Source organism: Megalobrama amblycephala, linkage group LG4 (assembly GCF_018812025.1).
Source record: "Megalobrama amblycephala isolate DHTTF-2021 linkage group LG4, ASM1881202v1, whole genome shotgun sequence".
Taxonomy (NCBI): domain Eukaryota; kingdom Metazoa; phylum Chordata; class Actinopteri; order Cypriniformes; family Xenocyprididae; genus Megalobrama; species Megalobrama amblycephala.
The window spans coordinates 30,603,482-30,627,223 of record NC_063047.1 but is presented as its reverse complement, the minus strand read 5'-3'; the positions used below and the strand labels follow the sequence as shown (position 1 = coordinate 30,627,223).

Here is a 23,742-nt window from a genome sequence, read left to right as displayed (position 1 = left end):
ACAGTTCATTTAAAACGCGTGAAAAGCCGGTTACCTGCGCGTGTGTTTCTCTGTGAGGTGGATAAATCTGATTTATGGAAAGTAGGTCTATCACAAGCCAGCAGAAAGACCTGTGAGTGGTATGCTGCAGATGAGACATCTCTTTTGAGCAACAAATCACAAGTGTATCAAAATATGATTCACGAGCCATTCTAAGCAAATACTGGTTCTGTTTTTAGATTCTGAAACATATTAAACTAAAGATGCATATGCAATTCGCCAGAGTATTTCCATGATCTTACTCATCTGTGTCAGAAAGTTTACCCTGACCAGTATCCAACTGAATATAATTAGTAGTCACATTATAGTCCACATGCTTAATACCTTCAATACATGGCTTTTCTGATTAAAATATTTTGTGATTTATGGAGAGTATAGGTCTCATAAGCCAGCAAAATCACCTGTTATCAGTATGCAGCAATTTAGCTCTCTCTTTGATGTGGACCTCTCATTTGGAGTAATGACTCAGTCTTCAATACCATGCCATTCTAAGCATAAAACCAACACTTTTCATTTTTAGCATCTGAAACATATCTCACTATACCATATTGCAAATGAATATGCTTTTTGTTGTGTGTGTCATAAACTACAGTTTACCCCAGAGTTTCCCAATAGTGGTCTTGGAATATCCTTGCACTGCACAATTTGGATGTCTCTTGAATAACACACTTGATTTCAGCTCATTAATAGTGGCACCAAGACATGAAACGAGTGCGTCAGATAGAGAGACATCCAAAATGTGCAGTGCTGCGGACCTACAGGATCAGGATTTAAAAAAAAAAACCCAATTGGTTTACCTTGAGAAGTATCCAATTAAATGAAAGTAGTAAAATGTAATTTAAACTAGACACATGATAGTCTACTTGTTCAATACTGGAAAATAAATGGCTTATATTTTTTCCCACCACCATTCAGGTAGGCTACGTGTGAAATACAAACTATAGACAGCTCAGTGCGATCAGATTGTATCATAATCCCATGCTTTTTATTTATTGTGTATATACTGTACGGTTTTAAATCAAATTTAAAATCAATTTATTCCTTAAATGCAAAAATCTAAAAGTTTGTAATTGTGAATGTCTAAATGTGCAATCCAATCCAACATATTCATTCAGATTAGCTTTTTTTTATTAAACATTGTATATTGACGTCTGACTGGTGTGATTGTCTGCTCAGCTCAAAGTGTCTTTCCTGATCAATCTTTTGTGATTAAGGTTTAATTAAGTAACTCAGCACCTTATTGCAATTCCATTCATCAAGGGATGTTTTCTATCAGTACATCTAGCTAGTTATTTAAATAACAATCCTCTAACCCAGAATCTCAAGGCTGATTCTCATGCTCTTAACACTCAAAAATCTGATGGTCTGAATGAACACAAGATAAATGATGATAAAGTGACAAAAAAAATCACATATATGGATGTTTCGTTAACACTAATCTGGGGCGCAATTCTCACTATTAACTAGTTGCTTATTAGCTTGCATTTTACTAGCATATTGGCTGTTCATTATAAAACACATATTAATGCCATATTCTGCAGACCATATTCTACATCCCTTAATCTCAATTTAGCCATTACAACAACTACTTTACTATCTATTAATAAGCAATAAATAAGGAGTTTTGAGGCAGTTTGAGTCGTAGTTAATGTGTGGCCGAAGTTTCTTGTAGTACATGATTGTGTGCATACTATCCAAGTGTAAATGTGACAGTCAATCTATTTGCAAATGCGCCTACATGTTCACAAAGAAAAACTGTGCCACATGCGGTCATCCCAGATCATATACTGTAGTCTAGAATTTCCACAGAGATGGAAAACAGAGAGTAAATATGAACAGACAAAGTATAGGATTTCATTCCCGTAACAGTTTTGCTTTTACACAGATTTGCTCTGCAAATATAAACAGCTCATGGACCAGACTGTTGGTTGAAGTGCTCAACACTGATGAAGTAGGCCATGTTCTTTCTCATCCTTAGGATATGTAGTTGTTTATTTGTGAATCTTGAGTTTGAACCAGATTTTTATATTTTGCTTTGAACTCATAGGCACACTGGGGGCAGAAATTGAGATGTAATTTGTGAGCCGTGCATCTTTATTTTAGTTAGCAAGTTATATTTCATCATAAACCCGTCCTCATTCAAAATGAAGAATGAGGATAAGAGCCTCAGCTAAAGCTCGAAGAGTTCATTATTATTCTCAGTTGAAGATTGCTTAAAGTGTGGTTCATCTAAAAGACATTATCTTCTGACTTTATGCTCAGACACACTGGGCATCTTAACCCGCTGATAACGTCCGTTAAAGGATTAGTTCACCAAAAAAAAAATTCTGACTCGCTCCAAACACGTATGACTTTTTTCCTTCAGTGAAACAATAAAGGAAGATGAATGGACAATGGAGCTTTCAAGCTTTCCAATTCATCCGGATGACTCGTGTTCTATATTCCAAGTCTTCTGAGGCCATACAAAAGCTTTGCGTGAAGAACAAACTGCAATGTAAATTATTATTCACTGATAATCCTCCATTCCTGTGGGCTGTTAACCACTGGAACCCAAGTCAGTGAGTTGAGTTAGATTAGTGAACAAATCATTCAGACTGGTTTATTGGTTCAGTTGGTTCATTGAAAAGATCTGACTCAAAAGAATGATTGGGTCTCATTCACTAATAATAGTGTGAATTAAAGGCACAATATGTAATTTTCGCCACTAGAGGCCGTTTATTCAAAACAAAGGCATAGCTTGATGATGCCTTGTTTTTGTGGAATCATGGGAGGTGTTGTCTTTACATCTACAGCCTTTGGAAAAGAATCCGACAGGACTCTGGCAGAAATCATATTCATGGACGAGCTAATGTATCAGGGCCGTAACCACCATAGACATTGAGGGGCACAATAATTAGAAATGACCGAACTTTCCCCACAAATATTTGATATTATTGATGCTGCTCTGCTGTACTCCATTATGCACCACTCTATTTGTTTTTAGGATGACAAAAAAAGGTTTAAAAGTTAAATTTTTAGGCCATTTTGGTCTAGCCTCAGTGAGCCCCGCTTTCGTTTTAGCAGTGAAAGAGTAAGTGGCGAGTAAGTAGCTAGCCTATATTTGACAACTGTTTTATGATTGAAATATTAATCGACCGTTAGTAATATCCAGTGACGCAAACTACTCAACATTTTTCTGAAATGTCCCCGTTTTGAATCGAAAACATGCTATTTGATTAATATGATATTAATGTAATTCATAACTGAAGAAACGTTTTGTGTTTTTGACATATTATAGATACAAATAAGAGTGAATATCATTATAATATAAATACCATTATAAATACCATTTGCAAATAATTTAAATTGATTACTTAATAACTATAGACCTGGAACTTTTACCGTTTTTATTTCTTTTTCATTATTCCCTTAAATCCCGGACTTGTAGTGTATTAAAGATTTATTAACATTACTGTAGTATGAAGCAGGGTGTGGCTGAAAGCCATTGGAGCTGAACAAGGCTGCTGGAGCGATTGCTAATGAGAGACGAGTGCGACAAACGCCTCGAGAGCAGCGGAACTTTTTTATGCTGCAAGGCAAGGCAAGGCAAGGCAAGGCAATTTTATTTGTATAGCACATTTCATACACAATGGTAATTCAAAGTGCTTTACATAAAGAAGAATAATAAAGATAAAACATAAGGAATAACAGTAAAACAGATAATTTTGCTATCTGGATGGAAGAGCTAGGAAGTCTTAGGGAGTTTTGTGTTGTTGTTGTTGCGTTTACACGGCGACTGCTATGAGACACTTGTTGCACACTGCAGTAAGCAAGATCAATATTAGTCATGGTAAAACATGGTACTCGCGGTAAATCAAGAAAACGAGATTTGAAGAATAAGACTAACCATGTTGAGTTATATAACGATTAGTTTTCTGTCGATGAATGTGTCCAAACATGTCTCACCTGTCTAATAAAAACATAATATATTAAAGCGTCTTTGTTGTTTCCATGGTTTCTATAAAATAATACCAGGAATTGAGGGTAACGCGGGTATGATGTCACTGATAGGCGACACACAGACACGATCCATGTCCTGGTTAAAATTGCTTATTTCTCTAGGTTTAAACATTCTTGCAACATTTGGGATAATGTAAGTACACAAGTCAACAAAATATATAACTTTGTTATAGTGGTTTTTGAATCCAAAAATCTTACATATTGTGCCTTTAATCATATTATATGCACAGGAGAACAAAAATGTATGCCTAAATTATATATATATATATATATATATATATATATATATATATATATATATATATATGAATGAAAAAGTGACAAATGCAATAGATGAGAGATCACATATGGATGTTTCTTGTAGTAAATGATCCAAATCCAAAATGTGAATGTGACAGTCAATCTATTTGCAAATGTGCCTGAAAATGTGCCTGTCACTGAAAACCAAAACTGACACATTTCAGAGGAAAAAAAACTTGGAATAACTAACTGCATAATTAATACTTAGTTGAAGCACCATGTGATTTTATTACAGCACTCAGTCTGTTTGGATAGGAGTCTGCTCGGCACATCTTGACTTGGGAATATTTTCCCCGTTTTCTTCGTTCCTGATTTTTTTTTCATAAATTTAGAATGCAAAGGCTTTGAAATGTTGCGTAAAACTCATTAACCACTTTTATGATAATTTTAGGATGTTTTTGTTATTTTTTAATTGAATAGACTTGTCAGAATATTCTATAAAATTCACATTATGGTGTTTACAGAGTTTGTTTTTATTTAAAAGATAATTGACCCTTCGCCAGGAGTTTGATCTAACCAATCATGATCTATGATCTAACCAATCATAATGCCGAATCCGCCATTTTGTATGACAAAGCAGTCAGGAGTTAGAAGATTAACCTCGGTGGAGTTAAACTTGAAAAGTGGTGTGTACTGACGTCTTTCCACATTTGAAACAACATTCCTTCTTTATTTGATGCTATAAATTAACTAGTAAGAAGAGACGATCGGTTCACAAGCTGCTTGAGCTGATGCACAACAGCAATCTGTCACGACACATTAAAGAGCCACAAAACGGTTTTTATTGTTTGAATTTCTTAAAAAAATTACAGTTTGAAAGCTGGGACTTTGCTTAATATCATAAGTAACCTGCTCTGTCTTGTCTGTCGAGGTGTTGTCAGTGTCCTCTTTGCTCCCCAATGTATTCTTCACTGTGTGTGACGTGACAGCGCCATGGCTTGTCGGACAAAGCAACAGTAACTAAGGGGGGGCGGGTCTTTGCGAAGGGTCAATTCCTTCTTTTACCCTTTATGATTCACAAGAAGCTGCTTTTTCGTTGGACTTTATTCACTATGAACCAGTGACCCATATGATTCACATGAACTGAATAAACATCCATTACCGGTAAGGCTTTCACTGAATGCACATTCAATACAAACCGGCAGCCACACGGTTTTGTGAGAGGGAAATTCAGTTAATGTTCAGGGTCCTTCGTGTGCCGGGAATTACCCAGCTGTTAACCGCACCCGACGTCAGGCACCACATGGTATTTCTATGGCAATGCATGACAATCAAACATCAAGCTTGTTTGGAATTTCATTAAAAGAGGTTGGCAGCGGTGATGGAAGCAAATAAAGCTGTGATTAAATTTGGTGCTGTGGATGGATTTCAGAAAGCAATCTCAGAGCCCATTGTCACAGGGATAGTAAGGGTGCCATTTGTTGCCTCTGAGAGCACGCCAGCCCCTCTTGATCAAGACCACACAGACAGCTCATGCTGGACTGCTGGACTCATGTTTTACACACAGAGTCACGTTCAGCCTTAGGGTCCAAAAACTGTTAAATCTCCTTCTTCTCAGTCGAAAATGGATGGAAATAAACAGGGTGTATCATGGTAAACAGGATTGTCCTTGCTCTTTTTATTTACTATGTTGGAAGCAGTTTTTCAGAAATCATCATGTTATTGACGTTACAGACATGAGCATGTTTTCATATCAAAGCCTATTTAGAATTCAGCAGCTTGACGCACTCTGGTGACAGACGGTGAACTTTGTCAGTATGGAGAGGATAACTAATCAGGGTTGAAGTTCCGTTGCCGTCAACACAATTCAACAGAACTTGCAAACAAAGTTTTTATGTTCCATGTTTATTTGTTGTGTTATTTACAGTGGCAAGAAAAAGTATGTGAACCACTTGCAGAATCTGTGAAAATGTGAATAATTTTAATGAAATAAGAGAGATCATACAAAATGCATGTTATTTTTTGTTTAGTACTGTCCTGAGTAAGATATTTTACATAAAAGATGTTTGCATTTAGTTCACAAGACAAAACAATAGCTGAATTTATTAAAATAACCCCACTCAAAAGTATGTGAACCATTGATTCTCAATACTGTGTGTGGTTACCTGATGATCCACGACTGTTTTTTTTTGTTTTGTGATGGTTGTTCACGAGTCTCTTGTTTATCCTGAGCAGTTAAACTGAGCTCTGTTCTTCAGAAAAATCATCCAGGTCCTGCAGATTCTTCAGTTTTCCAGCATCTTTTGCATATTTGAACCCTTTCCAGCAGTGACTGTATGATTCTGAGATCCGTGTTTTCACACTGAGGACAATTGAGGGACTCAAACTCAATTATTAAAAAAGGTTCAAACATTCACTGATGCTCAAGAAGAAAAGACGATGCATTAAGAATCGGGGGATGAAAACTTTTGAACAGGATGAAGATGTCCACATTTTTCTTATTTTGTTTAAATATCATTGTTTTACATTTAGTACTGCCCTTCGGAAGCAACAGAAGATACTTGCATGTTTCCCGGGAAAAAAATTAAGTACAATTTACCTTGATAGTTAAATTCAGAAGTTTTCACCCCCCGGCTCTTAATGCATTGCGTTTCCTTCTGGAGCATCAGTGAATGTTTGAACCTTTATTAATAGTTGTGTTTGAGTCCCTCATTTGTCTTCAGTGTGAAAAGATGGATCTCAAAATCATACAGTCACTGCTGGAAAGTGTTCAAATATGCAAAAGATGCTGGAAAACTGAAGAATCTGCAGGAGCTGGAGGGTTTTTCTGAAGAACAGAGCTCAGTTTAACTGCTAAGAACAAACAAGAGACTCATGAACAACCATCACAAAACATAAAAACAGTCGTGGATCATCAGGTAACCACACACAGTATTGAGAATCAATGGTTCACATACTTATGAATGGGGTTATTTTAATAAATTCAGCTATTGTTTTGTCTTGTGAACTAAATGCAAACATCTTTTATGTAAAATATCTTACTCAGGACAGTACTAAACAAAAAATAACATGCATTTTGTATGATCTCTCTTACTTTATTAAAATAATTCTCATTTTCACAGATTCTGCAAGTGGTTCACATACTTTTTCTTGCCACTGTATATATCAAGGTACTGGATATGGTGTCAACTTTGAGGTTTCAACTCTTTGCCTGCTGAATTTGAATGATGTATCTTAGAGTGAATATGTTGTACTGTTGGTGTGACATATTGATGGATGCAGATCTGTCCAATACAGCTGACAGCAGCATACTGTAAAATCGGACAGATGCTTTCAATACTGGGAAAAATTCAACCAATTTTCTAGTGATCTATACCATAATAATGTAGGAAATTAGTTTCTGCTCACAAAAATGGCCCATAATGGTCCATCAGTGGCATCACTAACCCTAAAATTTACATAAACCCTGCCCCCGAGAACACACAACAAAGGAGTGAGGCCATGTTATTGCAATACAGTACATAAGGGTCTTATCTAGTGAAACAATCGGTCATTTAAAAAAAAAACAAATACAAATGTATATGCTTTATAAACACAAATGATCGCCTTGCAAGTGCTTCCACTTTCCATATTCTTCAAAAAGCTTATGCTGTTTGTCCTATGCCCTCCCTATTCAACTTATGGAACAAACTCAGCACCAGTTCCATTTTTTCCTTAAGTTTAATAGGGAAGGCGTATGACATACTGCGTAAGCTTTTTGAAGAATACGGAAAGCGGAATGGTGGAAGCACTTGCAAGGTGATCATCTGTGTTTATAAAGCATATACAGTATTTTTTTTTAAGAAAATGACCGATCATTTCTCTAGATAAGACCCTTATTCCTCGTCTGGTATAGTTTAAAGCCCTTTGAAGCTGCACTGAAACTAATTTTGACCTTCAACTGTTTGGAGACCATTGAAGTTCATTGAAGTGAACTAATCCTTTAAACTAAACTATACCTGTTCTATCTTTATGCAGCATATATTCTCTGGCTCTGTAGGCATCGTACAACAGTTCCCACACAACCGATTTATAGATTATCATGACAGAATATGCTAATCACTGACTTAACTCCACATTAGCTACATAAATTCATCAACTAACCGCTCAGAAACATCCTGTTGCATTCTACATGTTGTCACCTCTTCTTGAATCTCTCCATCATTGTCTGACTCCGGTTTGAACATGAAAGGCTGAACAGTTTCTGACATTTTCAGTGAGTCTGAGAGAGGTAACATGAGGCGCTGCTAACACGAGCTCCTGAAACTCCACCATTTTCTTGACAGCAGCAGCTCATTTGCATTTAAAGGGACACATAAAAATGGAGCGTTTTTGCCCTCAAAATTTGACAAATTTAACTTGCTATAAAAATTATCTGTGGAGTGTTTTGAGATAAAACTTCACATACACACTCTGGGGACATCAGAGACTTATTTTACATCTTGTAAAAGTGGCATTATATGACCCCTTTAATACTTAGTAGTAATATTTGAAAGTACTGATTATTTTGCATATTAGGAAAACCATGTAACCGTCACAGATGTGGCTATGCGTAGAAATAAAGCCATTAAAGTGCAATAGCTTTAGAATTTCCAAAATGATTTAGACCATTTTGAGCACCCAGAACCTCACTCAAAAAAAGAAAATGTTCAATAACCTTAACTTAATTAAATTGAGGAAAACGTTTCCACGTTATTAAATTAAGCATTTTCTTAGAATAGTTTTTTTTCTAGTCTTGTTGTATGATATTATATTAATTTAGTTATGCCAACTAGATGCAATCAAAATGACAAGGACATCTGAATACATTTTTTGGCTTTTTACCAAACATTTCTTTCAAAGAAAAAAAAAAAAGCTTTTTAAATTCAGTAGAGTACTAAATTAAATTATCTACTTGGATGAATAATCTTACTCTTACATTAATTTTTGTTTTCTCAAATCAGTGTCCAACATTTCTAAGTCAGTCTGGATTTACATGCACCAGGAATGGCATCTGGTAAATGTCCATTTTACAAACTTGAATTGATTAGGGTCAGACAGGGGGTGTGTTTGGCGAAATTGGTGTGAAAGGGCCTTCACATCTGCCAAAAGAGGAAAGAAAGAGTAACGCAAAGGTAACATAACATATTACTCTCCATAAAAAGTAACTAATGCAGTTAGTTACTTTTTGGGAGTAGCATAATATTATAATGCATTACTTTTAAATGTAACTTTCCCCAACACTGTCCATATGACATCACAACATTGTATTTTCATGAAGCGGTGCATCAATTTTGGTCAAGATCTTGTATTGACAATGCAAGAGGTGAGCACTCTGTAAAGTCTCCTTCAGCACATCCCAAAGACTTTCAATGAATTTAAGGTCTGGACTCAGAGGTGCCATATCATGTGTGAAAATGATTCTTCATGCTCCTTCCCAATCATTCTTTCACAATTTGAGCCTGATGAACCTTAGCTTTGTCATCCTGGAATATGTCCATGATACATCTTCCTAAATGATTGTTTACAAAATGAAAAGCTACACCCTCCAACTTTTAGGGTTAAAAGAACCTTTGGCAAACATAAAACATGCTAGAAACATAATAATCACTGCAGTAATGATCCAGTCATAGACTCTTAAATTCAAAGCAATTTTTTTTTTGTCATATATTTGATATATTCTTATATATATATATATATATATATATATATATATATATATATATATATATATATATATATATATATATATATATATATATATATATATATAGATATATATATATATAGATATATAGATATAGATATAGATATAGATACTAATTTGATCTGTTTGTATTAACATTTATGGAGGTCTATGTATGTACCAAATACAATAAAGATGCCTATCATGTAAATTCAGGCCTATTCTGGCTGCAGATCATAGGATTTTATAGGATATGTTTTACCAGCTGTTTTTATTCTGAAATATAATGGTTTTGCAATCAAAATACACAAATATAGTTTATTTTGTGCCACTTGTCTCTCTTAAACTGTGAAAGCAAGTGGAAAGATCCATTTAAATTACAGATACAAGTTGTATTGAGTTATTCAGGTAACTCAATAATACATAATGGGAAAACATACCATGGATATTAAATAATGCGTATGTGCTACTAATATCCCACTTAATGATTCTGGAAACCCAGCTTTTTGTCTTGGCATTAGACCACAATGATACATTTTGTGACTGGAACAAGACATATTCATTGTGTTATACTTCTCTCTGTATGAATGTAATGGCCATTGTAGAGGTAAATTCACAGTTTGTGTAAATTCAGTGCAGAAGTTACAAATCCATTTCCTGTCAGAGTGCAAGTAAAGAAAGATCACATGGCTGTTTGGCAGGTAGACTTGTTTAGAAATAGACATACAGAAAGAGGAGTGATTCACTTGAACGTATCTCACTGACAGACAAACTAGAGAGCAAACAAACCTTCCACCAGCCAAGATCTGCTTCCTGTTGCTTTTCTCTCCATCACATTTCTCTTTCCACACACTGCCTGTTTTGCAGGATCATAAATGAGAGGAAACAGAGGAACAATTGCATATCTTCTGTTTGGATCTTTCATTTGATGCAAACTCAGAATAACTTCATTTTTCATATCTCCCTTTTGTGATCTGATTTGTTTGCAGAGCAAGAAGTATTTTTCCATTTTTGAGAAATATAATTGCTTGAGGTCACAAAAAAAAAAAAAATTAAATAGTGTTAGAAATGCTTGTTTTTCCTGTAAATGTGCATTAGGGATGCAGAGAGTTAAAGTCAAATGAAATCCTCTGGCCAAATTTACAGAATGTTTGCTTGGTTGGTTGGTTGTAAAACTCCACAAAATATATCTATTATTTCTCTTTTTTTTGTACAGTGCATGTAATATGAATAAACAATGCATTTCTGAGCATTGTATTGTTTCTTCATGAATGACCTTGGTTTGTTCATCCTGTTTTGACGTTCTGCTGCCTGCCCAATTGACCCTCTACCTGTTCTGTTTGCTGCCTGCCCCGACCCTGTCTCTTCGTTACGACTCTGCCTTGCCTCTGATACCACTGTTGCCGTTGATTTACCTGTTTGTTGTACTACGATTATCTACAATAAAGCTGCACGTGGATCCCATGACTTTTGACTCCACGTTACAGTCACCAATATGGCCGTTGAGTGAACTTCCTTTACATGTGAAGAAAACCCATTTCTATATAATGCATTTATCTGCATTTCTTCATTTTAGAAAGATATTAGAGAGATAATGCATAATATATTTTTTTCTCATTGACAGAAATACAAATTAAAAATAGGTTATTTGATTCAGCTTATGACTTTATCAACAACTTTGTATTTGCAATTTCCAGTCATATGCACTTTTAGGCAAATATGTAAAGAATTCTGCACCGTTAGCTATTATCAGGCTCCAATAAGGTGATCAAGTGTTCTTGCATGAGTATAAAAGGGTTTATTTTGCAATAATGGCTGAATAATTGTACATTATCCCACTTATTGCATTACCACACACATACATAAATAGACATGTGCAAAAAAATAAAATAAATAAATAAATAAAATAACTGACCAATCAGAATAAAGTATTCCAGAGAGCAATGCAATATCATTGTTAATGTTTTTAATTGCCTGATACCCAGCTAACAGGAAACATTCTCAGAACTTTGGCTAACATTCTGTCAAGAATTCTGTCAATGTTATGAACATTTTTCCAGTAACATTAATAGAACATTCCTTTAAAGTTACCTGGTCTTTAATAACATTATCAAAACATAATTGGCAGAAACAAAAAAGTTGTTTCTACATCATTCATGCTTTTCTGAAACATTTTAGTTGGCCATCTAATGTTTTTTAAACATTACTATTTACTACTTTTTTCAGATCGTTCAGAGAACATTCAAAAGTAACATTTCAACAATTCTCAGAGGGATTGACATGGTAATGGATGTGGCAATGTTAATGTATTTGGTCTTGGCGGAATAGATCTGCTACGCTGCTGCTGTTGATTATTGCTGCTGCTGCTGCAGAGCAAATACAGAGACTTGCTTCTGCCAGTACTTTCACAGACATGCTGCTGTGAGCATGTAGGACACCCCCTTTGAAAAGTAACATTTTAAACAATATCTCAATGAACACAAAAACTATTTCCAAATTGTTGGCAAGATTAAGTTTAATATAACATCTGTTTAACTTTTAACATGAAAGTAAGGTTAATAATATAACTTAGATTACACATGTTTCAGTTTTACTCAGTGATGCAAAAATGAGTACACCCCACAACAAAAACTACTACATCTAGTACTTTGTATGGCCTCCACAATTTTTAATGACAGCACCAAGACTTATAGGCATGGAATGAACAAGTTGGCGACATTTTGCAACATCTATGTTTTTCCATTCTTCAAGAATGACCTCTTTTAGAGACTGGATGCTGGATGGAGAGTGATGCTCAACTTGTCTCTTCAGAATTCCCCATAGGTGTTCAATTGGGTTCAGATCAGGAGCCACTGAATCACTTTCACCCTGTTCTTCTTCAGAAAACCAACAGTGGCCTTAGATGTGTGTTTAGGATCATTGTCATGGAAAAGTGCATGATGACCAAGGGTACATGGTAGCATCTTCTCTTTCAGTATAGAGCAGTACATCTGTGAATTGATGATGCCATCAATGAAATGCAGCTCCCCGACACCAGCAGCACTCATGCAGCCCCGCATAAGGACACTGACACCACCATGTTTTGAAGCCATCAGTTCCAAAAATATTTATCTTGGTCTCATCACTCCAGAGTATAGAGTCCCAGTAGTCTTCATCTTTGTCAGCATGGGCCCTGGCAAACTCTAGGTGGGCTTTTTTGTGCCTGGCCTTTAGGAGAGGCTTCTTTCATGGACGGCACCCATGCATGCCATTCTTCTGCAGTGTATGCCGTATTGTGTTACGGGAAATATTCACCCCAGTTTGGCTTTCTACTTCTTTAGATAACTGCAGTGAACTTGCATGTTAACTGCTAACTGTTAACTTCCGTGGACAGACGTCTCTGTGAGATGGTAGCAGTTCCATCTTTTTTTAAACGTTTGTACCACTTTTGCTACAGTTTTCTGACTGATAAGTAAAGCTTTGCTGATCTTCTTGTAGCCTTCACCTTTCTGGTGTAAAGAAATTATTTTCTTTCTCAGACATTTCTCTTCCATGTGGTGCCATTTCTGACAGAATGAAATGGGAAGGGGTTTAAACACCCTTTTATACTCAACTGTCTGCTGGACACCTGTGTAATGAATAAGACGCACCTGTTGTTGAATTCTTGTTAAATTAGACATTTGTAGTCTAAAATTTAGCTTTGCTCCAGAGACTTTAAGTGGGGTGTACTCATTTTTGCATCAGTCAACCATGCAAGTATTTGAATGTTTGAGCAGCAAGCTCATTGGCTGCTGGTGCCATAGCAAGCAACCAATCAGCTGCCTATGTAGATACAGTGGGTACGGAAAGTATTCAGACCCCCTTAAATTTTTCACTCTTTGTTATATTGCAGCCATATGCTAAAATCATTTAAGTTCAATTTTTTTCCTCATTAATGTACACACAGCACCCCATATTGACAGAAAAACACAGAATTGTTGACATTTTTGCAGATTTATTAAAAAAGAAAAACTGAAATATCACATGGTCCTAAGTATTCAGACCCTTTGCTCAGTATTTAGTAGAAGCACCCTTTTGATCTAATACAGCCATGAGTCTTTTTGGGAAAGATGCAACAAGTTTTTCACACCTGGATTTGGGGATCCTCTGCAATTCCTCCTTGCAGATCCTCTCCAGTTCTGTCAGGTTGGATGGTAAACGTTGGTGGACAGCCATTTTTAGGTCTCTCCAGAGATGCTCAATTGGGTTTAAGTCAGGGCTCTGGCTGGGCCATTCAAGAACAGTCACAGAGTTGTTGTGAAGCCACTCCTTCGTTATTTTAGCTGTGTGCTTAGGGTCATTGTCTTGTTGAAACCTTCGGCCCAGTCTGAGGTCCTGAGCACTCTGGAGAAGGTTTTCGTCCAGGATATCCCTGTACTTGGCCGCATTCATCTTTCCCTCGATTGCAACCAGTCGTCCTGTCCTGCATCTGAAAAACACCCCCACAGCATGATGCTGCCACCACCATGCTTCACTGTTGGGACTGTATTGGACAGGTGATGAGCAGTGCCTGGTTTTCTCCACACATACCGCTTAGAATTAAGGCCAAAAAGTTCTATCTTGGTCTCATCAGACCAGAGAATCTTATTTATCACCATCTTGGAGTCCTTCAGGTGTTTTTTAGCAAACTCCATGCAGGCTTTCATGTGTCTTGCACTGAGGAGAGGCTTGCGTCGGGCCACTCTGCCATAAAGCCCCGACTGGTGGAGGCTGCAGTGATGGTTGACTTTCTACAACTTTCTCCCATCTCCCAACTGCATCTCTGGAGCTCAGCCACAGTGATCTTTGGGTTCTTCTTTACCTCTCTCACCAAGGCTCTTCTCCCACGATAGCTCAGTTTGGCCGGACGGCCAGCTCTAGGAAGGGTTCTGGTCGTCCCAAACGTCTTCCATTTAAGGATAATGGAGGCCATTGTGCTCTTAGGAACCTTAAGTGCAGCAGAAATGTTTTTGTTACCATGGCCAGATCTGTGCCTTGCCACAATTCTGTCTCTGAGCTCTTCAGGCAGTTCCTTTGACCTCATGATTCTCATTTGCTCTGACATGCACTGTGAGCTGTAAGGTCTTATATAGACAGGTGTGTGGCTTTCCTAATCAAGTCCAATCAGTATAATCAAACACAGCTGGACTCAAATGAAGGTGTAGAACCATCTCAAGGAAGATCAGAAGAAATGGACAGCACCTGAGTTAAATATATGAGTGTCACAGCAAAGGGTCTGAATACTTAGGACCATGTGATATTTCAGTTTTTCTTTTTTAATAAATCTGCAAAAATGTCAACAATTCTGTGTTTTTCTGTCAATATGGAGTGCTGTGTGTACATTAATGAGGAAAAAAAAATGAACTTAAATGATTTAGCAAATGGCTGCAATATAACAAAGAGTGAAAAATGTAAGGGGGTCTGAATACTTTCCGTACCCACTGTAACCATGTGATCGCTACAAATTGAGATAAAAACCTCTCAGCCTGTGCCATCTAGAGTTTCATGCCAGAACTTTGTATTTCCATGTAGTACTTAGAAAATGAGAAAAATGTTCACATAACCAGTTAAAATGTAACATTTAAAAAACTGGATGTTTTGAATGTTCTGCGAACTTTCAGAAATAACATTTTCATAACTTAATGGGAACATATTTTTGTTAGCTGTGTAGTTTTGGGTGATCGTGATGTGAAATTTCTAATTTAAATGTGTTGAACTGTTGTGTGCGTTCTTGTTTTTATGATTCATGAGGACACAAATTTGTATAATGACATGGGTATTACACTGGTATTACGACGAAAACATGAAAAATGAGGACATTTCACGAGTCTTCATATTTAAATGAGCTTTAAAAACATACTAAACAATGTTTTATTAAAAATGTAAAAATGCAGAATGTTTTCTGTGATGGGTAGGTTTAGGGGTAGGGGTAGTATAGGGGGATAGAATGTACAGTTTGTACAGTATAAAAACCATTACGCCTATGGAATGTCCTCACTTTGATAGCAAAACAAACCTGTGTGTGTGTATGTGTATGTGTTTTGTCATTTAAATACCAATATTTCACATTATGGAACAATAATATAATAGCATAATAAAAGTAACTAACTAAGTGCCTAACAATTATGTACTTGATAAAAATCTAAATTTGCTGGAGTGCATTTAAAGCTGCTCATGCATTTCTCTGTCAGGGCAGCTTGTGTCATGGCGCATAGACAGGAGGGGCAATTTACACACACTCTGATTTTCAATTACCAGCATATCCACTGGTGAGAACTAGACGAGGGTTCTGCTTCAGCGGCTTTCCAAAATTGTTCTCCAACGCCCTTTTTAAATAGGATGCCATTTTGTTGTCGGGGAAGAAAATAAATTGTGTTTTCAGACTACAATATACAAGATCTTCTGACTAGACTGTCACTGCTCTTGTGTGGATGTGTGTGTGTGTGTTGAAGGTACGTTCAATCAAATAAAAAACCTGACACTGACCTATACCATTAATCCACTATCATACCCAACCTCAAAACAAGACGCTTGACATTTAAGTGAAGGCACCGCACTTTCAACAAATGGCCCTCTGGGATGGGCACCAAGTTGTGCAGTGGACACTTGGACCGTAATTTTAAGGTAAAGCGGCTCGAGAGACAATAGGCTACAGTTGATAGATGGAGGGCTTTGTTTACTTGGTTTATGCTTCAGCTCTTTCGGGAGGGGTGAAATATGGATCCTGGTACAGCCAACATGTCCAGGCAGTTGCGACGACTGTAGTCAAGATCAAACTTGCTGTTTTAATTTTAGATTGAAGCTGTTTATGCTCTCACAACAATGAAATGTTAACAGCTAATGAGCTGTCAACAAAAGCAGTAATAGAACTATACCATTGCAGGCTTGCTTTAGATAATGTCTAAAACTAATAATACTAGTATGTTTAAAATTGCAATGGACTTTGTTGATTTATTTGAGATGATGGTAACTAATTAGTCCTTTAGGATGGCAACAGATTTTTTTTAATATTAGAACATTAGCCTAGTGCATATATATATATATATTAGTATTTAGTATTAATACACGTTCCAGATTGTCTGTAGGTTACATAGTTACACCAGTAAATGGCGTACAAGTAGTAAAAGGCTTTACCTTGTGAAAACATTGGTAACATTAAATTACAGACATACACATTTCTAACTGTTATTTTATTTAGTTTCGTTTCGTTTCGTTTTTATTGTAACTCTTTCTGAGTTAAATCATTTACATCGATTTGTTAAAAAATGTGATTCAGAGATGAATCACTGTGTTAATGAATAAGTCATTGAATCTTTCACTCAACCGGTTCATTCAGAAGCACTGATTCATTCCTGAATTTGTGATGCTGCATCCCAATTTGCTTACTTATACTACACTCTAAAAGTATGTACTCTTTTTGTGAAGAAAAAGAAAATACTTTTGAGTGTTTAGCAGAAGAGTAGACAAGCTTTGGGACATACTATCACGTCATAAAATTGTGTCTTAAACACATGTCAATCATCTTGTCATAGTTAACATCCTCTACATTTAATTTAATTTAATTTAATTTAATTTAATTTAATTTAATTTAATTTAATTTAATTTAAAGGTGCCATCGAACGTTTTTTTACAAGATGTATTATAAGTCTAAGGTGTACCCTGAATGTGTCTGTGAAGTTTCAGCTCAAAATACCCCATAGATTTTTTTTTTTAATACATTTTTTTAGCTGCCTGTTTTGGGGCATAATTAGAAATGTGCCGATTCAGGCTGCAACCCCTTTAATTGCTTGCGCTCTCCGCCCCCTCCTGAACTCTCGACTCTGTCATTGCATAAACAAAGTTCACACAGTTAATATAACCCTCAAAATGGATCTTTACAAAGTGTTCGTCATGCATACTGCATGCATACATCGGATTATGTGAGTATTGTATTTATTTAGATGTTTACATTTGATTCTGAATGAGTTTGAGGCTATGCTCCGTGGCTAACGGCTAATGCTACACTGTTGGAGAGATTTATAAAGAATGAAGATGTGTTTATGAATTATACAGACTGCAAGTGTTTAATAATGAAAATACAGTGAGAAACGATGGTAACTTTAACCACATTTAACAGTGCATTAGCAACGTGCTAACGAAACATTTAGAAAGACAGTTTACAAATATCACTAAAAATATCATGATATCATGGATCATGTCAGTTATTATTGCTCATCTGCCATTTTTCGCTATTGTCCTTGCTTGCTTACTTAGTCTGATGATTCAGCTGTGCACAGATCCAGACGTTAATACTGGCTGCCCTTGTCTAATGCCTTGAACATAAGCTGGCATATGCAAATATTGGGGGCGTACATATTAATGATCCCGACTGTTACATAACAGTCAGTGTTATGTTGAGATTCGCCTGTTCTTTTGAGGTCTTTTAAACAAATGAGATTTATATAAGGAGGAGGAAACAATGGAGTTTGAGACTCACTGTCATTTCCATGTACTGAACTCTTGTTATTTAACTATGCCAAGGTAAATTCAATTTTTAATTCTAGGGCACCTTTAATTTAATTTCCTACCGTATTGGAGAGAAAAGAAGCAGCATGTTGATCTGCCAGTTGTGGGTCTTTCATGTGGAGTCTTTCCTCATATTTTTGTATAATGATGCATTTAAAAGTTAATGACCAAACAGATCTTTCACATCGTTGTTTCAGATGATATATAACACAACATATTTTTTTTATCAGGTTAAATGCTGATTGTTAGTGACTCAAACCCCTTTATCTAAACCTACTTAACCTAGGGTGTAGGGTGTTGGTGTAAAGAAGGCTCCCCCTAAAGAAGGCTTGATCCCCCTAAAGGTCATCAAAACGAGATGCTGGTCATTCAGGGATGTGCATTTATTGCATGGACGAAGAACACAATGTGTTTATAATGCATATACACAGTTCAGCTGAATGATAATATTTCCCCTCTTTAATGCTGTTAAACTGAACGTACAAAGCAAACTGTTTGCTGAAAATATCCGCAACTTAACAACATAACATAACGAAATAGGAGCGTGCACTTTATCTGTCAATCATTTGCGTGAGAAAGTTGCGTATAGTGCAAATTCCACCCCCCCCCCCCCCCCCCATCTCTATGACCACCCTGAGGGCCATTTTGTGATTCGCACCCTGTTTTTATTTAATAAAATCCTACAAAAATCTTTGGAAACGCCAACATCTGAATAGATTATCTAAATAATCTTTATGTTTGCAAGTATTTCAACAGAATGTTACTGTGTCAGCCGAAATCCTGATTGGCAGCATGATTGACGCTTTAGCAGCTTATCCACAAGAGTGGTTTGTCTGCATGAGCTTTGTGATTCACATTCGTGCCTGTAGTGTAGGGCTCAACTTAGAGGGTAGGCGTTATGGGGGTGTAAGTTCATATAGGTCAAATATGGCTCTCTCAAATCACAGTAACACAATACCACAAAGCAGTAGGAGCTGAGACGAAGTGGTGATAAATTTTGGCTCAGGATTTACAGAGCAAGGTCTAAAAATGTAAGCAGGCTGGGGGCTCAGAGTACACAGAATCAGAAGATGTCAAAGAGGGGAAAGTAACACATGAGATTTCTATAGAATCATGAAGCTTTATCATTCTCTCCAGGGCTGTGCACAGACATTTTGGGGGGCAGGATCTCAAGTGAGAAAAAAAGGGCATTCCTCTCATAATTACTATTTTAAAAAAACAAACCATAAAATTAATTTAGTTACATGCTGTAGAACACTTTTAAATTACTTTCATATTTATTTATTATCTGTTATATCTTTTTGACAGAAATGACTATTTATTACTACTATTATTTAGATGCATTACAGTGCAATAACAGTTGCAGGAATAATCTTATGAAATTAGTGTTTTAAAAGTAACATTTTGAATATAGAAATATGAAATAAAAAAATTAAATTATACTTCTCTGTATATGATACTTTTATATGAAACTGAAACAGTAGGTTTGCCAGGAAAATCCAGCCTCACCGCTGTACCAGCGGATGAGTCTGGTCGCCATTGAATCAATTCAATTTCTAGGGCGGAGCAAATCCGAGCAAACAGGAAGCGGAGTAAACCAATCAGAGAAGGGCGGATATAAGCGACAAGAGAGTCAACAGCGAAAAGTAAATAAACTGCTGGGGTTTTAATGACTTAATGTGTTTTTTGGTCATTTAAAACTGAATTCACGGCTGAATAGAACAAACTCTCGGGTCTCGTGTGCGCCATCTTTGTTGATATTGAAGGGACTTTCGCCGCACTAGAGTGACGCTGTTTGCGTCACTGAAATAAACTAATCTGATTGCACGGTACGGTTTGGAGTTGACTCGAGGCGCGACGGAGGACGGACTGACCAGACTGAAATATCTTGTAGAAGATATATCATTCTGGACTTGCCAGGCAACCAGTAGGTGGCGGCAAGTCAAAATATGTGAGTCATAGAATCATTCATTCACTGATTTGTTCAAACCAGCTGATTCATTCATGAATAAAACAGCACTCAGGGAGACACATCTGTTTTGCTTTGTTCAGAACTATTTTCATTTCAAATTTTAAATTAATGTCAACTTATTGTTCATTGAACTGTTGTATTAAAATGAACTGTTGTATGAAAACAAAAGTATTAAAACTACATTTGCAATCGTGCTGATATTCGGGAAAAAAGCACTTGCTTAACTATATCACATGATATAAACAATAAAAGACAAAATCTCATACAGGGAAATTCATATCTTGAATTTTGTGGGCATTTTTATTAATTTTTGGTGGCATTTTCGACCCAGCACCACGCTATATTATGTCGACACCAGACTGGCTTTTTTGTTGTTAAGCTTGATATAGGGCTGTTACCTAGCTTGGCTGGCTCTATGTAGATATTGTAATATTGGTTTAATTTGACACTCTCATTACCTGACTGTCACCAGTGAAAGCTGCTCCGCTCGATTCGTGTGGTGGCTATGACGAGAGGGACAGGGGCTCCTGCGGTCTCGTAGAATTAGACCTAAAAAAACTAAAATATAAAATTGAAATGCTCTTAAGGGCACTTATCTAGTCAGAGACTCAAAGAGCAGGTGCTTGAGCACCACTTGGTATCTATCTGTGCAAGTGCCTGATTCTCTCCCTCTCTTCTCTTTCAAATCTCGTGATGGATTTTCGGAGCAGTTTTTCCGACAGCAGATCAGCGTTCCTTTGTGAATGTTTGACAATGACTGCAGACATCTGCCTTCTACCCTGAGTCAAACTTCTGTCATCCTGCAATTATCAGGACGAGAACCAACAAAAGAGAATCTCATTTTATTGAAGTCTTCCACTGATCATGTGATCAGGTCTCTACACTTTTTTTTTTTAAAAAACAACAAATTAGATATTTGATGATTCACTACATTTAATATTTTATCCCAATCATATGTGTACACCTTTTACAAGTGGGCTAAAGGGACAGTTCACCCAAATGTGACCCTGGACCACAAAACCAGTCATAAGTCGCATGGCTATATTTGTAGCGATAGCTAACAATACATTGTATGGGTTAAAATTATCGATTTTTCTTTTATGCCAAAAATCATTAGGATATTAAGTAAAGATCATGTTCCATGAAGATATTTTGTAAATTTCCTACCATAAATATATCAAAAATGTATTCTTGTGAATGGATATGCATTGCTAAGGACTTCATTTGGACAACTTTAAAGGCGATTTTCTCAATATTTTGATTTTGTTGCACCCCCAGATTCCAGATTTTCAAATAGTTGTATCTCTGCCAAATATTGTCCTATCCCAACAATTTTAACAATTTCCCAAGGATTTACTTACTATAATGTTCTTCCAAAACGTTATGCTATTATTTGTTTTTGTTTTTTATGTTTTGTTTGCTTATTTAACTAATTGTGATACACCCATTTAAATATGTGGATTTTAGAGAGGGGTAAAAATTTGGATAAATTGGATAAGAACATACATTTTGATTTGTTCAATGTGACCTGAAAATGGGCTTCTTCCATTTTCTCAAAAATGAAACTTTGAGAAACTTCTCATCAGATTTTGTTTCCTTGGCCTTCGAGTAATTCTTTGTTCCATTTAGGTTTAAGAGAGCCACTTCCTGCTATTGCTCAAGTGTAAGGGCAGGTCAATAAATACTTGCCACTTTAGCCTATAAATGTTTTTTTTTTCTTCTGTTTTTAATACTGCATACTGTATTTTCTGTTTATATTCCAATAAAGAGACTGAAAAATAATTTGTTTATTTGTTACATATAAAAGTATTTGAAAGATTTTGAAAGGTCATTCGGTTTCACCATTGAAAGGCCAATACAGCCGTTTCATTTGTGATTAATATATCTTAAAATGTAATAAATGTATATATATTTTTATTCTTGCATGATTTTATAACATCATATATCAACATAGTGCAAAATGGTATTAAAATTATTTGTAGAAGTCGTTGATTTGTTATGAGAAAGAATGTCCGTAAAAATGTATTTCATTAATGTCATTAGGAGTAACCAATTATAAAGAGACCATTTTGGATCAAGTCATTCGGTCAGTATCATGTGACAGGATGTGACATCATTCAGACTGCAAAGGACCACATGGTCATGAAGCAAACTAACTAACTCTCTTTTCACTATTTTCATTTGCTCATACACATGTCCTGAAACATCAGGTCATTTGGTACAACCGCAGTAAAACATGGAAAATGTTGTAATATTTAAAAAACTTAATATTAACTTAATATTAAGTATTAAATATAAAATGTTTGATTGTCCTTTTGTTAGCTAGCTAGCAAGCTAACTAGCTAGATATCAACCTGTTAGCATTCTTTTAAAATATAGTCAAATTTTGGTTAAACCGAATGTAAAACATGACAAAAGCAGTGTTAATTGATTAAAAAAAAAAACACATAATCTCATTGTTAACACTTAAAACTTAATTAAACAAAATTAATTATATCATTATGGTTTTTTACATTTTTAAAAAACTTATTCGTCAAAGACCCATATATTTTCCCATGTCATATGCGTTGCTCCATAGCGAAGCAATATAGGGTTTGTAAAATGATAGTTTTTTTGGGATTTTTTAATGCAATGCAAAAAATGTCCATATACTACCTGACAGACATAAGAGATTCTTAGCCAATCAGAACACTTGGAGGTGGCTTTCTGGAAATAGAGTTTGAGGCCGGATTTCCTGTTTTCGATACAATCACATATGTGTTTGGGAAACCTGTCGGGAAACAAGTGCATATAGTTTTTTGCAAGTTCGTTTGGTGCTGCTAGTGGCTGAAGAACATGTGAGTTTTGATTGCCAAGGAAAAGTCACTGTCATTATGCTAGAGTGTTGTAAATGGTTGCCTGGATGTTGTTATGCAGTTGCTAGGGCACACTTAAGTCTCAATTATATTTTCATTTCTAGATGTGACTAGGGTCCCTCCTTTAATGTAAGTTTAATTTTTCCTTATAAAACTTTTGCAACTTTTTTTTTTTTTTTTTGAGGGGACTTTTGCCTCTTTTTTTATTCCTGGACACTGATGAACATGTGTGCTAACCTCTGCAAACTGTCTCTAACAATAGACAGATTTATGTAGAAACTGTGCTGTGCAAATTGTGTTCACTGCAGATTTTGTGCCACGTTACTTGATTTGCATAATTCCTTTCATGAATTGGACAACAAAACAATGCGGACAGTGCATGCAAATAAACAGAGCCATGAGCAGACACAATTCATCCTTAGTGAATTCAC

The 23,742-nt window shown here is 36.0% G+C and overlaps 1 protein-coding gene across 1 annotated transcript in view; it reads left to right on the top strand.

Annotated features, from left to right (window-relative positions):
- The window catches only part of LOC125267308 (calcium-binding protein 7), a 46,016-nt gene that overhangs the window by 1,267 nt on the left and 21,007 nt on the right, over positions 1 to 23,742 (top strand). The gene's annotated exons all lie outside the window — the stretch shown is intronic.